This window comes from Orcinus orca, chromosome 2, assembly GCF_937001465.1.
Source record: "Orcinus orca chromosome 2, mOrcOrc1.1, whole genome shotgun sequence".
NCBI classification, from domain to species: Eukaryota; Metazoa; Chordata; class Mammalia; order Artiodactyla; family Delphinidae; genus Orcinus; species Orcinus orca.
Window position 1 is genome coordinate 62,607,569 of NC_064560.1, and position 13,250 is coordinate 62,620,818.

A 13,250-nucleotide genomic window follows, 5' to 3' on the forward strand; every position below is an offset into this window, starting at 1 on the left:
TCCCTTTCATACCTGTAGGACCTCAGAAAACTTAAAAAACAAACCCAAAAAAAGCAAACAAAAACTTCTCATTAGGCCTAAGGGCCTCTTGTTTCAAAGGTGAATGAGAAATGGGTAAAGGAAATGATGGGATCTGTGGGCAAACCCTAGGGTTTGGAGAGTCTTGAGATTCCCCCTAGGCTCACATCTCCAGTGGTAGGAGCAACCCTGCCTGCCCCAGCATGGTGTTCTGCTTTCTCTCTGGTCATACATTTTGATAGGTTCTTGACATTCATTCAACAAGTCTGTGCTGACCTCCTACTATATGCCTCCGGGGACAAAACTCAGAGGGGGTAGGTAACTTGCTGAAAGTCACACAGCTAAAAATTGCTGGAGCCAGTATTCAGCTTTGGATGTGTGCCACCCTACTTCCAACTCTCCTCTTTCACCTGAATGATTTCAGAGGTCTTCTGGCTGGGACTCCACTTCAGAACTCAGCCCCCTCCAATGTGTCATCCACGCTTCTGGACGAGGACCCTTCTAAAATGCCAGTCTGATCATATCTCCTCCTTGCTTAAAATCCTTCAGTGGGGTTCTACTATTTTCAGGATAAAAGCCCATGTTTCTCAGAGGCATACAAGCTCCCCCTGTGACCTGACCTGTGTCCCTTTCTCTGTGTCCCCTTCTCTGTGTCCCCGACACTCCCACCACCCCAGATGTCTTCATTTCCCCAAGGCCCAGACTCTAGCACCACTCACTCCCTGCCTCTGTGTGCACCTACCATTTTTCTGCCTGTAATACTCCTCTCTCGAGTATCTTTTATTTATTTTTTTATTTTTATTTTTTTGGTGTATTTCCTTGTGATTTTTTTTAATTTTTGAATTTTATTTTATTTTTTTATACAGCAGGTTCTTATTAGTCATCAATTTTATACACATCAGTGTTTACATGTCAATCCCAATCGCCCAATTCATCCCACCACCACCACTACCACCCCCAGCCACTCTCCCCCCTTGGTGTCCATACATTTGTTCTCTACATCTGTGTCTCAATTTCTGCCCTGCAAACCGGTTCATCTGTACCATTTTTCTAGGTTCCACATATATGCGTTAATATACAATATTTGTTTTTCTTTTTCTGACTTACTTCACTCTGTATGACAGTCTCTAGATCCATCCACATCTCAACAAATGACCCAAATTCATTCCTTTTTATGGCTGAGTAATATTCCAGTGCATATATGTGCCACATCTTCTTTTTCCATTCGTCTGTCGATGGGTATTTAGGTTGCTTCCATGACCTGGCTATTGTAAATAGTGCTGCAATGAACGTTGGGGTGCATGTGTCTTTTTGAATTATGGTTTTCTCTGGGTATATGCCCAGTAGTGGGATTGCTGGGTCATATGGTAGTTCTATTTTAAGTATTTTAAGGAACCTCCATACTGTTCTCCATAGTGGTTGTATCAATTTACATTCCCACCAACAGTGCAAGAGGGTTCCCTTTTCTCCACACCCTCTCCAGCATTTGTTGTTTGTAGATTTTCTGATGATGCCTATTCTAACTGGTGTGAGGTGATACTTCATTGTAGTTTTGATTTGCATTTCTCTAATAATTAGTGATGTTGAGCAGCTTTTCATGTGCTTCTTGGCCATCTGTATGTCCTCTTTGGAGAAATGTCTATTTAGGTCTTCTACCCATTTTTGGATTGGGTTGTTTGTTTTTGTAATATTGAGCTGCATGAATTGTTTATATATTTTGGAGATTAATCTTTTGTCCGTTGATTCGTTTGCAAATATTTTCTCCCATTCTGAGGGTTGTCTTTTCATCTTGTTTATGGTTTCCTTTGCTGTGCAAAAGCTTTGAAGTTTCATTAGGTCCCATTTGTTTATTTTTCTTTCTTTTTTTTTTTTTTTCTGCGGTACGCGGGACTCTCACTGTTGTGGCCTCTCCAGTTGCAGAGCACAGGCTCCGGACGCGCAGGCTCAGCGGCCATGGCTCACGGGCCCAGCCACTCCATGGCACGCGGGATCCTCCCGGACCGGGGCACGAACCCGCGTCCCTTGCATCGGCAGGTGGACTCTCAACCACTGCACCACCAGGGAAGCCCTATTTTCCTTTTTTATTGCATTACTCTAGGAGGTGGATCAAAAAAGATCTTGCTGTGATTTATGTCAGAGTATTCTTCCTATGTTTTCCTCTAAGAGTTTTATACTGTCCGGTCTTACATTAAGATCTCTAATCCATTTTGAATTTATTTTTGTGTACGGTGTTAGGGAGTGTTCTAATTTCATTTTTTTACATGTAGCTGTCCAGTTTTCCCAGCACCACTTATTGAAAAGACTGTCTTTTCTCCATTGTATATGCTTGCCTCCTTTGTCATAGATTAATTGACCATAGGTGCATGGGTTTATTTCTGGGCTTTCTATCTTGTTCCATTGATCTATGTTTCTGTTTTTGTGCCAGTACCATATTGTCTTGATTACTGTAGCTTTGTAGTATAGTCTGAAGTCAGGGAGTCTGATTCCTCCAGCTCCGTTTTTTTCCCTCAAGACTGCTTTGGCTATTCGGGGTCTTCTGTGTGTCCATACAAATTTTAAGATTTTTTGTTCTAGTTCTGTAAAAAATGCCATTGGTCATTTGATAGGGATTGCATTGAATCTGTAGTATCTTTTATTTAAAAATTTTTTTTTGTAATTCTGTTTTTTATACACTTAGTGTATTTTATACTTATTTATTTATTTGGCTGCACCGGGTCTTAGTTGTGGCATGCAAACTCTTAGTTGCAGCATGTGGGATCTAGTTCCCTGACTAGGGATCGAACCCAGGCCCCCTGCATTGGGAACGTGGAGTCTTAGCCACTGGACCACCAGGGAAGTCCCTCTGGAGTATCTTTTATAGGTTATTTATTTATTTTATTTATTTATTATTATTATTTTTTTTTTTTGCGATACGCGGGCCTCTCACTGTTGTGGCCTCTCCCGCTGCAGAGCACAGGCTTCGGACGCGCAGGTTCAGCGGCCATGGCTCACTGGCCCAGCCGCTCCGCGGCATGTGGGATCTTCCCGGACCAGGGCACGAACCCGTGTCCCCTGCATCGGCAGGCGGACTCTCAACCACTGCGCCACCAGGGAAGCCCTGGAGTATCTTTTAGATTCTAGGCAAATTTCACCTCCTCCATAAAACCTTACCCAGACATATCTTCCTTCAGATAAAAGACCAGATGGGCCTAAGTGGCCATGTTTGCACCTCCTGCATTCTCTCCTCCCCGTGACGATCCATTGATTTTATCAGGCATGGCCACTGGCTCACGGGGACTAATCCCTGGCTCAACCTGAGACTCTCCTGAGCACTGAAGTGAGACCAGGCTGAGAAGGTCTGCATGAGCCTGACGGAGTCAGTGCTGTGTCAGTCCAGGTGATGAGGGAGCGGAGAAGCTGAGAGGAGAATGGAGCAGATGGGTAAAGAGGTCAGCAGAGAAAAGGCTCTGGGGCTCCAGGGAGAGAGTGCCTGAGACTTTCTCAGAGGGCTTCTGCCCCTCCCCTCCCAGAAGAGTCTTGCAATAAACCCCTTTCCACTGGCCTGCTTGGAGGAGGATTCTGTTCTCTGCCCCTGCCAGCTCCCTGACCCAAACCCCTCCTGTCAAGCAAACTGCAAAGCTGAAACGACTTTATCCAGACTCCCTGGCATCTCATATTCTGGATAGAAGCAATTTTCAAGGCGGAAGCGAGGCCAGGGCCATATTCCGGTCACCTCTGAGCAATGCAGCGGAGATGTGGGACTTCCAGCAACATGTTCCAGTGTACAGTCTTCAGCTTCTTGAGAATCTATAGGTGTTTTCATAGTTAAGGGTGGTGACTATTTGATTCCTGGATCCCAACCGCAGCAGCGTGTTGTTAAAGTCAACAGTTCCATGGGCCACCTCTTAACTTCCTACCTTCCAGACAGTGGTGGAAGTGTAGCTCTTCTGGCAGGCCAGCTCTGCAGCATTCTGAGAGTCACTCCTACAAGTCTAGCCTCCAACTGCTTCCCCAGTCCTTCCAGCAGTTTTATAATTGCCTAATTCTCTACATTAAATTCTTTGAAATTCCTTTCCGCTTAACATATCAGAGTGGTTTCTGGTTCTTGTGCAGGTGCCTGATTGATATAACTTTTGTTCCTTCCTCTGTTAATTTCCCAAATGTTACTTGTAAAGGGGACACAGACCAGGCAGTGCCGCGGTAAAGAAACGGCTCCTGCCCTCAAGGAGGCTCAGCCTCGTGCTAGTCTCCCAGAGCTGTGTGGTCACACCACCCTGGGGCACTGTGTTCAGGTGGGCGCTGTAGTGGACACTGTTGGGTCCCCATCCAGCTCCCCTCCTATTCCTCTCATAACATCTGACGTTCCAGGGCAAGCACCTGCAAGCTCCTTCAGAAGACTGGAGCTTCGGGCTTCCCTGGTGGCGCAGTGGTTGAGAGTCCGCCTGCCGATGCAGGGGACATGGGTTCGTGCCCCGGTCCGGGAAGATCCCACATGCCACGGAGCGGCTGTGCCCGTGAGCCATGGCCACTGAGCCTGCGCGTCCGGAGCCTATTGCTCCGCAACGGGAGAGGCCACAACAGTGAGAGGCCCGCGTACCGCAAAAAAAACCCCCAAAACAACAACAACAACAACAATAAAAAAGAAGACTGGAGCTTTGTCAGCTGCATACTGAAGGGCTGAAGTGCCTGGGAGTTTATGCCTCAACTCCAGCCCCAGAGCAGCCTGTAACCGATGATATCTTGTGCAGAAGTACGAAAGCCCAGCTCCCTCAAGGACGAACTCTGAGGTGTGACTCACATCCCAGGGCCTTCTGCAGAAATACACTGAGGCTGAGACTTTGCTGGAAATCCCATCTTTGCTGGGCTTCTGCCCCTCCCCTGTCCTGCTTCCCCCACTCCCTTCCCAGTTCTCCTGGAGCACTTCATTAGCCTGCAGATCCTTGCCTTGGGGTCTGCTTTGGGGGAAGCTGACCAAAGATGGCTTCTTAACTTAAAAGGGACATTGACTGACAGAGTGATCAGGGCCTTAGGGACTTTGGTCCTCAAGCTGTGTAAACAGCAGAGGCTGGGGAAGGGGTTGGCCTAGAAAGAGGAGACCAAGGGGATGCTGTCCATTGAAAGGCAAGACTGTGAAAGAGCAGGCAGAACAGCATGGGATGCATCCAGAAGCCGGAACTGCTCTGTGATGGTTAATTTTTTGTGTTTACTTGGTCAGGCCTTGGCACCCAGTTTTTTGGTCAAACACCAGTCTAGAAGCTGCTGTGAAGGTATTTTTAAAAGATGTGATTAGGGCTTCCCCGGTGGCGCAGTGGTTGAGAGTCCGCCTGCTGATGCAGGGGACACGGGTTCGTGCCCCGGTCCGGGAAGATCCCACATGCCGCGGAGCGGCTGGGCCCGTGAGCCGTGGCCGCTGAGCCTGGGCGTCCGGAGCCTGTGCTCTGCAGCGGGAGAGGCCACAACAGTGAGAGGCCCGCGTAGCGCAAAAAAAAAAAAAAAAAGATGTGATTAACATTTAAATCAGTGGACTTTGGGTAAAGCAAATTATCTTCCATGATTTGGGTGGGCCTTATCCAATCAGTTGAAGGCCTTAAGAGAAAAAGACTGAGGTCCCCTGAAGAGGAAGGAATTCTGTCTCCAGATTGCCTTGGACTCAAGACTTCAGCATCAACTCTTCCCTGGGTCTCCAGCTTGCCATCCTACTCTGGGGATTTCAGACTTGCCAGCCCCCATATCTATAAATACATGTCTCTCTCTCTCTCTCTCTCTCTCTCTCTCTCTCTCTCTCTCTCTCTCTCTCTCCTCTCCTTCTCCCTCTCTCTCTTTCTCTGATATATGTTATATCTCTTAATATATATCTATCCTATTGGTTATATTTCTCTGGAGAACTCTGACTAATACATGCCCCAAGCCAGGGGCAGGCTTTATGTTGATAGCACCACGGCAGGGTCCACCACAGGAAGGCTGGCAAGCCAGGGCAGTGCAGGTCCTGGGTGGTGGTGGGGGGGACCAACAGCCCAGGGACATGCAGGTCAATGGCAGGAACCAATCCCAAAGGTTCACTGAGGACAGGCCTGCCACTCCAGACCCCAGCTCAGCAACTGAGTAGAGGCCACAGGGCAGTGGAGCAGGGTGGCCAACTCCAGAGCCGTTCCTGGCATCACCAGGGAGATGTGTGTTGACCTCTGTGGCACCTGCCAAGGAGGGGGCTGGAGCTCCCCAGCATAACCCCTGGGGATGCTGAGCCTGAGATCAACATTATAGTCCTTGCTCTCATCTCCACCAATCACTTATTTGCTGTGGGACTTTTGGCAACTGATAACTTTTTTGCACCTGAATCTTTTCTATCTGTAAAATGGGGCTAGTGGTGTTCCCTCCTCATGGGGGTTATTGAAAGGATTGAATGGGACAATTGTTAGATAGCACTGAGGATAATGCTTGAACATAAGTGATCAGTCCGTGTTAGCCGCCAGCTTTTATTATAGCAATGGCCCCACTCTCCTTCGGAGTGCATTCTGAGATACTAGGATTACACAAGTCAGAGATTTCAGTAACTTGATCTGCCCAAACAAGAAATGGGCTTACTGCTTGAGGTAGTGAGCTCCCTGTTGCTGGAGGTATGTAAACAGAGCCAAGAGGATAGGTGAACCAGAGAGGGATGCCCTCAGGCTACAGTTCATCTGGGGCTTCAGGAACTGTGTTAAAGCTTGTGTGTTATGTGTCCAGACTATGAAGGCCCCTCCTGATTTTAGCCTTTAATAGGTTGCTGGTTCCCATCTCCTTGCTTTCATGCCCTGATTTTCTCTCTGCCAAGCCCTTGTGATTTGGCTGCTTCTCCGTCCCTTTTGGTGATTGAAGTCACCCTCCCAGCTAAGGCCAAGGGATGCCAGCCAAGGCCTGAATACCTTCCTCAGGCCTGAAACAAGGAGTTTCAGGTCCCTGCTCTGGCTTCAGAAGGAGCCAGGCAGGCACTCTCTCTCCTTCTCTGCAGGCATCTCTGCCTGTCTTGGTGACTGCAGTCCCCGCACCATGACAGTCCAGTTTTGACAGCTTGTAGAGCAACCTTGTTCAGCTAGAATTGCCTGCTGAGCCAGGGCCACCATGCACAGTTGTGCAGGTTGGGTACTGCATTACTCCAGGGGGTGCCCTGGTCCTTCCTCCCAGGGTTGCTTATTGCAGGGGGAAGGGAAGCATATCAGAACCTTTAGGTGAGGAGGAATGTCATCCTAAAAAATATATCCATCATTGGGTATATTTTTATATATCCAATATATAAAAATAATTCCCTTTTGAGAAAATGAAATCCTGCATTGTTTAGGCAAGACAACCATAGAAAGTAAAGGTGGACTAAATCTTCTTTTCTGATGGGGCCTGTGGAGAAGATCTTGATTCTCAATGGTGTGTGCAACTGGTGGGGGAGAGCAAGAGATGTTTATGTCTGTTAAAAGGTGATCAGAGAGGGCTTCCCTGGTGGCGCAGTGGTTGAGAGTCTGCCTGCCGATGCACGGGACACGGGTTCGTGCCCCGGTCTGGGAGGATCCCACGTGCTGCGGAGCGGCTGGGCCCGTGAGCCATGACCGCTGAGCCTGTGCGTCCGGAGCCTGTGCTCCACAACGGGAGAGGCCACAACGGTGAGAGGCCCGCGTAGCGCAAAAAAAAAAAAAAAAAAAAAAGGCGATCACAGAAAAACGTTGAGAAATCTCATTGTCCCATAGAGTGGGCGAGCTCCTGGCTGCCACCTCTGGTGTTCAACAGGGGGTGAATGTACGGTGGAGGGCACTGGACAGGCTGGGGGAGGGCCAAACGGGGTAAAAAGGCAGGGGGCACGGCCACCAGCGGGAGGGGTCGGCCAAGGGGTGGCTTTAGGCCCTGCTTAACCTCCAAAAGCCTTCTATAGCCACCCCAAAGAATACCAACAATCACGATCCTATCCTGTGTGTAAAGAAGGGGAAGGAAACAAAGTGGCCCAGCTCTTTGTGCTGTAGAGGTCATCTGAGCCTGCGCTCTAAGTACAAGCAGTGGATTCCCTGTCAGCGACCACGTGCCTCACACAGTTCCAGGCATGGAGTTGGCACTTAGTAAATCAGGGTTCGTTTCCCCTGAGGCCTCCCTCCTTGTAGATGGCTGTCTTCTTCTCTCTGTGTCTTCACATGGTCTTTCCTCTGTGCTGGCTGTGTCCTAATCCCCTCTTCCTATCAGAACACCAGTCAAATTGGATTAGATCCCACTCTAATGACCTCATATTTACTTATTACTTCTTTAAAGACCCTGTCTCCAAATACAGACACATTCTGAGGTACTGGGGGTTAGGATTTTAAGCTATGAATTTGTGGGGGACACAGTTTAACCCATAATGGATGAGCTGCATCCCACCCCCATTTCCCATCTTGGCTGGTGAACTCCAGCTTGCTGGGGCCAGTGTGGGTTTGGGACAGAGGGGTCATCACGATGCAAAGACCCTGCCCATCCATGTCCTAAGGTATGCGGTCCAGGTCCACGGGTCTTACTTGGTCACCAGGTCACTGGACTCTCTTGCTCCACGCCCCCTTCCTTCTCTGAAACCTGGTGTGGCTCCCTGAGGGACCCTCTGTCATTCCCTGATCCACACTCACCTGTCTCCACCTCACACATGCTCAGAAATCTGCCATCAGCTCCTTTTAGTCATCAAGTCCCACATTCACCCTGGAAACTCAGACTGCTCCAGACTGATGCTGGCCCCAATTTCTGCCTGGCTGGGGAGAGAGGCTCTGTTCTTTTGCATTTCTCCTGTCCTGTCCCTGCTCTGTGGCCAGCCAGGGACAGCAGTAGGCATCATCTCACTCCAAGCTAGAGCAGGTCATAAGACGTATCTCCCCAAAGGCCTATTTTCATCTATCCAAAGCCTTTTTTGTTCTAGATATACGCTGGTTCTAGATCAGGAGAGATTTTGTGGCATATATCAGGGCCATGTCCCAGCAGCCTGTGCCGGTGGCGTCTGTGGGTGTTTGCATCTCAGCTGAATTGAAATGCAGCAATGCCACCCTTCTGTGCCACAGGGGTACCTCCCAGCCCTGTTGACCAGTTAGTCATCACCTTGGCAGAGCCCACAGATCCACATAAACCATCTGGAGTGAGGAAATCCAAGTGAAGCGAGAAATCAGTGGAAAACAGCCAAGTGTCCAGGCAGTCACGTGTATTCTTGTGTAAATGATTACCTGCGGGCACAGAAAAATAATCACTCTGTAGTGTCAGGTGAAAGCCACGGGTGTAGGTCCACTGCATGTAGTGAAAAGTACAAATATACCAACTTCATGAAGTGCACTCACCAAGGCGTCAGCAGTGATTATCTCTGGGTGATGGGCTTGGGGAAGCCCCTTGAATTCTCTTCTTTTTGTTTGTCAGTATGGGGGTGGTGGTGAGGGGCAGCTTGGGTCTAAATGGGATTCATACAGTCTGGGCTGGCCTTGTGGACTAACAGGACTTACAGCCAGAAGGGTATTTTCATGTGACCTTTGGGAACTACAATTCTAGTTCCACAATCCCACCAACCAGATTCTGATCACCAAGTCTAATGTGTGTAGTGGTTTCCCCACATCAGCACAAAATTGTTGGACACCAGCTGGGTGTCCTGTTATTGAACTCAATCTGACACTGTGGAGATAGCATCAGACTCCACAGGTTAAGGGCTCAGTCCCACAAGACCACCCTCCACTGCAGATGTCTGTTGCAAGTACATGTTGTCATCTAGGCTTCTGACCAACTGGAAATAAGTCAGAGATTCCACAACCCCTTCCTTGGGTTTGATTAATTTGCTAGAGTGGCTCACAGAACTCAGGAAACTCGTTTACTCACTAGATTACTGGTGTATTACAAGGGATATTAAAGGATGTGAATCAACAACCAGATGAAGAGTTACATAGGACGAGGCCCTGAATAAAGGAGCCTCTGTCCCTGTGAAGTTTGCAGAGTTTGGGGGCTGGCAAGGTAGCATGTGGAAGGGTTATGGGTCACCAGCCTGGAAGCTCCCTGAACCCTCTCCTTTTGGGTTTTTATGGCGGCTTCATGACATAGGCATGATTTGCACAGGCTCCGGACGCGCAGGCTCAGCGGCCATGGCTCACGGGCCCAGCCGCTCCGCGGCATATGGGATCCTCCCGGACCGGGGCACGAACCCACGTCCCCTGCATCGGCAGGCGGACTCTCAACCACTGCACCAGCAGCGAAGCCCCAGGCATGATTGATTAATTAATTGACCATTGGTGATTGCTTCCACCTCCAGCCTCTCTCTCCTCCCTGGAAATTGACAGTGAGACTGAAAGTTCCACCCGTCTATTCAGGGCTGCTTCCTCTGTCAACCAGCTCCCTGTCTTTAGAGGATTTCCCCAAGTCGCCTCATTAACATAAAGCCAGTTGTGGTGGAAAGGGGCTTGTGAATGATCAGACACCCATTTCACTTTTATAGCTCTTAAGTGATTTCAGGAACTGAGGAAAGGAGACCAAGTATTATAGCAAAAGATGTTCCCATTGCTTTTATTGCTCATGGAATTCCAAGGGCTTTGGGAGCTGTGAGCCAGGAAACATGGATAAGGACCAAATGTTCATTTCTTATAAATCACAACATCACAAGAATCTTCTGAAAGTTTATAAATTCTGTAATAACAATAATAATAGCTAGCTTTCATGGTCTTTACAAGGGGCCAGGTATTTGCCAAGCAGTTTGCTTTGATTTTGATGCATAGGTACCCCTGGCATCCCTATTTTACAGACGAGGAAACTGAGGCCAAGATAGGTTGAGTAACTCATCAAAGGTCACACAGTGCTAAGAACCCAGCTTTTAACCTCTCACGCTGACCACCCTTCAAAATTCCCTGTGGTTTGGGGAATGACCGCTCTCCATCTTCCCATCAGAGAAGCCAGGCTCTCAGGGTACCGTGCTGGGGACCAGCTGGCGTGCATAGAGGCCTCGATGGGTTGACAAACTGTGCGACTTGTCCCTGAACCCATGTGAGATGTCCCCAGAGGCTCTGAGGAGCACCTGGGGCTGAGGGCTGGGGTCCCGGCTGACACCTGTCAGAGCGAGGATCACTAATGTCTGTAATTCCAGATGTGCCCACAAGGTGGCGCCACCAGGAGAAAGGGATACTGATTTTTTTCTGTTGTATGAAACTTTTAAAAATTACGAAAGTGACACACGCCTCTCATAACAAGGCAGAGGTGTATAAAGAAAAGACTTCATCATCCCCCACACACACCTTGTTCTCCCTCCACCCAGGAAAGTCAGGTTGAACCTCTCCACTCTTTATTCCAAGTTCCAGCAAACATCAAACACACAGGTGAAGGACTTTTTCTTGTTTGTTTTAACTTTGCTTTATTTATTTTACTTTTTACAATATGGGATCATCCTATACTCAGTACTGTGCAACCTTCAGTCTTCATTGAAGTGAATATCACGCCCTCCCTCTAGGTTAGTGAACAGGTGATTCTCATTATTCAGTAGTCAGGCTCTGTAAAGTCCTGCAAAAATGGGGAAGAAGCGAAGGCTGAACCAGCGCTCCTAGGGCAACACGGGGTTGGGTTCCTGCCAGCCTCAGGTCACCGCATTTTTCTCAGTGGATCAACAGGTAGCTGTATAACCTTGTTTGGGGGATGTTTCTACCTAAAGACATTTTATTTGATATATATTGTTGGTTCATTAATGTTGCACTTAGGGTCAACAGCATTATAACTCATGCCTGAACAAAGCTAATTGAATGGCCGTATTTTCTCCTTAAGGCCCATCTTATCCTGTTTCCACTTGGGAACACCAGACGGCATTTCATTCACCACTAGGCTTGGGGGTCATTTCAAAGCGCGAAATCACCACAAAAAGCGTATAGATGTGAAAAAAAAAAAAAGTGGCCCTGCGTAAACTGCCAAAAGGACACTTGTCTGGCATCTGAGAGCTGAAACAAGAAGGCAGAATGCTGCCTTGCTGGACCTCAGCTGGAAACGCCAGTGCTCCACCACTCAAAATTTTCCCGGCTCTGCCCACGTTGGAGAATGACTGTGCAAATCCCAGCGTGTATTGGTTTTGGGGTTACAAATAAATTTTAGAGAATAGGTGACTTCACAAATACAGAATCCATGAATAATGAGTGTTGACTGTATATTGATTAAGATATATTTTCTAAAATTTCTATGATTAGTCTACGGGGGGGTTTTGGTGTAGGTGGGTGGTAAACAGAAAAAAATATTAGTTGCTTAAAAAAAAAAAGGCAGGGGTTGGGGGGAGCGGTTGAGCTTCCACCTCCCCTGTTAACTCCATTTGCCGCCCTGGTCTCTCATGCAGAGATAAAGTGGAAGCAGCCTAGCTGGTCCCAGGAGGTGGCCCTTGGCATGGGCTGTGGCCAGGGGATGTGGGAGGCCACAGCTCTCCCCACAAGGCACACAGAACTCTGACGAAGGCAGGGAGCTGAACAGTGTCCTGAGGCTTCCACACCTGAGGGCTCATCTGATCGTGAGGGAGGCAAAGGAAGCATTTCTCCCCATTTTACAGATGAGCGATGGCAGTTCTCAGAGGTCCCCTGCTGAGGCCACGTAGTGCTGGACATGACCTACACTGACTCAGGCCTCTCACCTTGACACTTCCTGCTGACATCCATGGAGTCAGTGCTGCTTCGGGACCCCTGGGGGCCAAGCCCCTGGAAAAAAGTGGATTTTCTCTTCCCTTCCAGGTGGGTCTGGCTAGAGGACCTGGAAGGCCTGTGGCAATGCCAAGTAGAGGTCTATGAAAAAAATGAGTTTGAATCCTGACTCTACCTGTCTAAGCTATGTGACCTCAAGCAAATTATGCTGGATCTCCCTGGGCCTCAGTGTCCTCATCTCTAGAAGGGGAAAGTCATGGCTTGTGAGGCTTATCTGCAGTAACATGCGCTGATTCCCTATTCAGAGAGGCTTTAGTTGTCTGTCCACTTCCCCCCAGCTGGCTGGCCCAGCAGCAGGGTAGGTAATGGCAGGATAGGGCCAGAGAAGGTGGCCAAATGCCTTTTCTTCATTTGGTCCATCCTCCTGAATGCAGTGTCCCAAGAATGAACCATTCTACCTGACATGTAGGGGAATGGTCTATGTCACATCCAGGCCAGACCCCGGCTCACTCCAGGGCACAGGGACCCCGGATGCCAAAACCACCAGGAACCGCAGAGACCAGCCTGTCTAGCCCCTTTATTTTACAAAGGGAAAGGCCAGTCACTTAGGATTCTTCTGGCTTCAAGCACCAGAAACCTGATTCAAACCAGTTT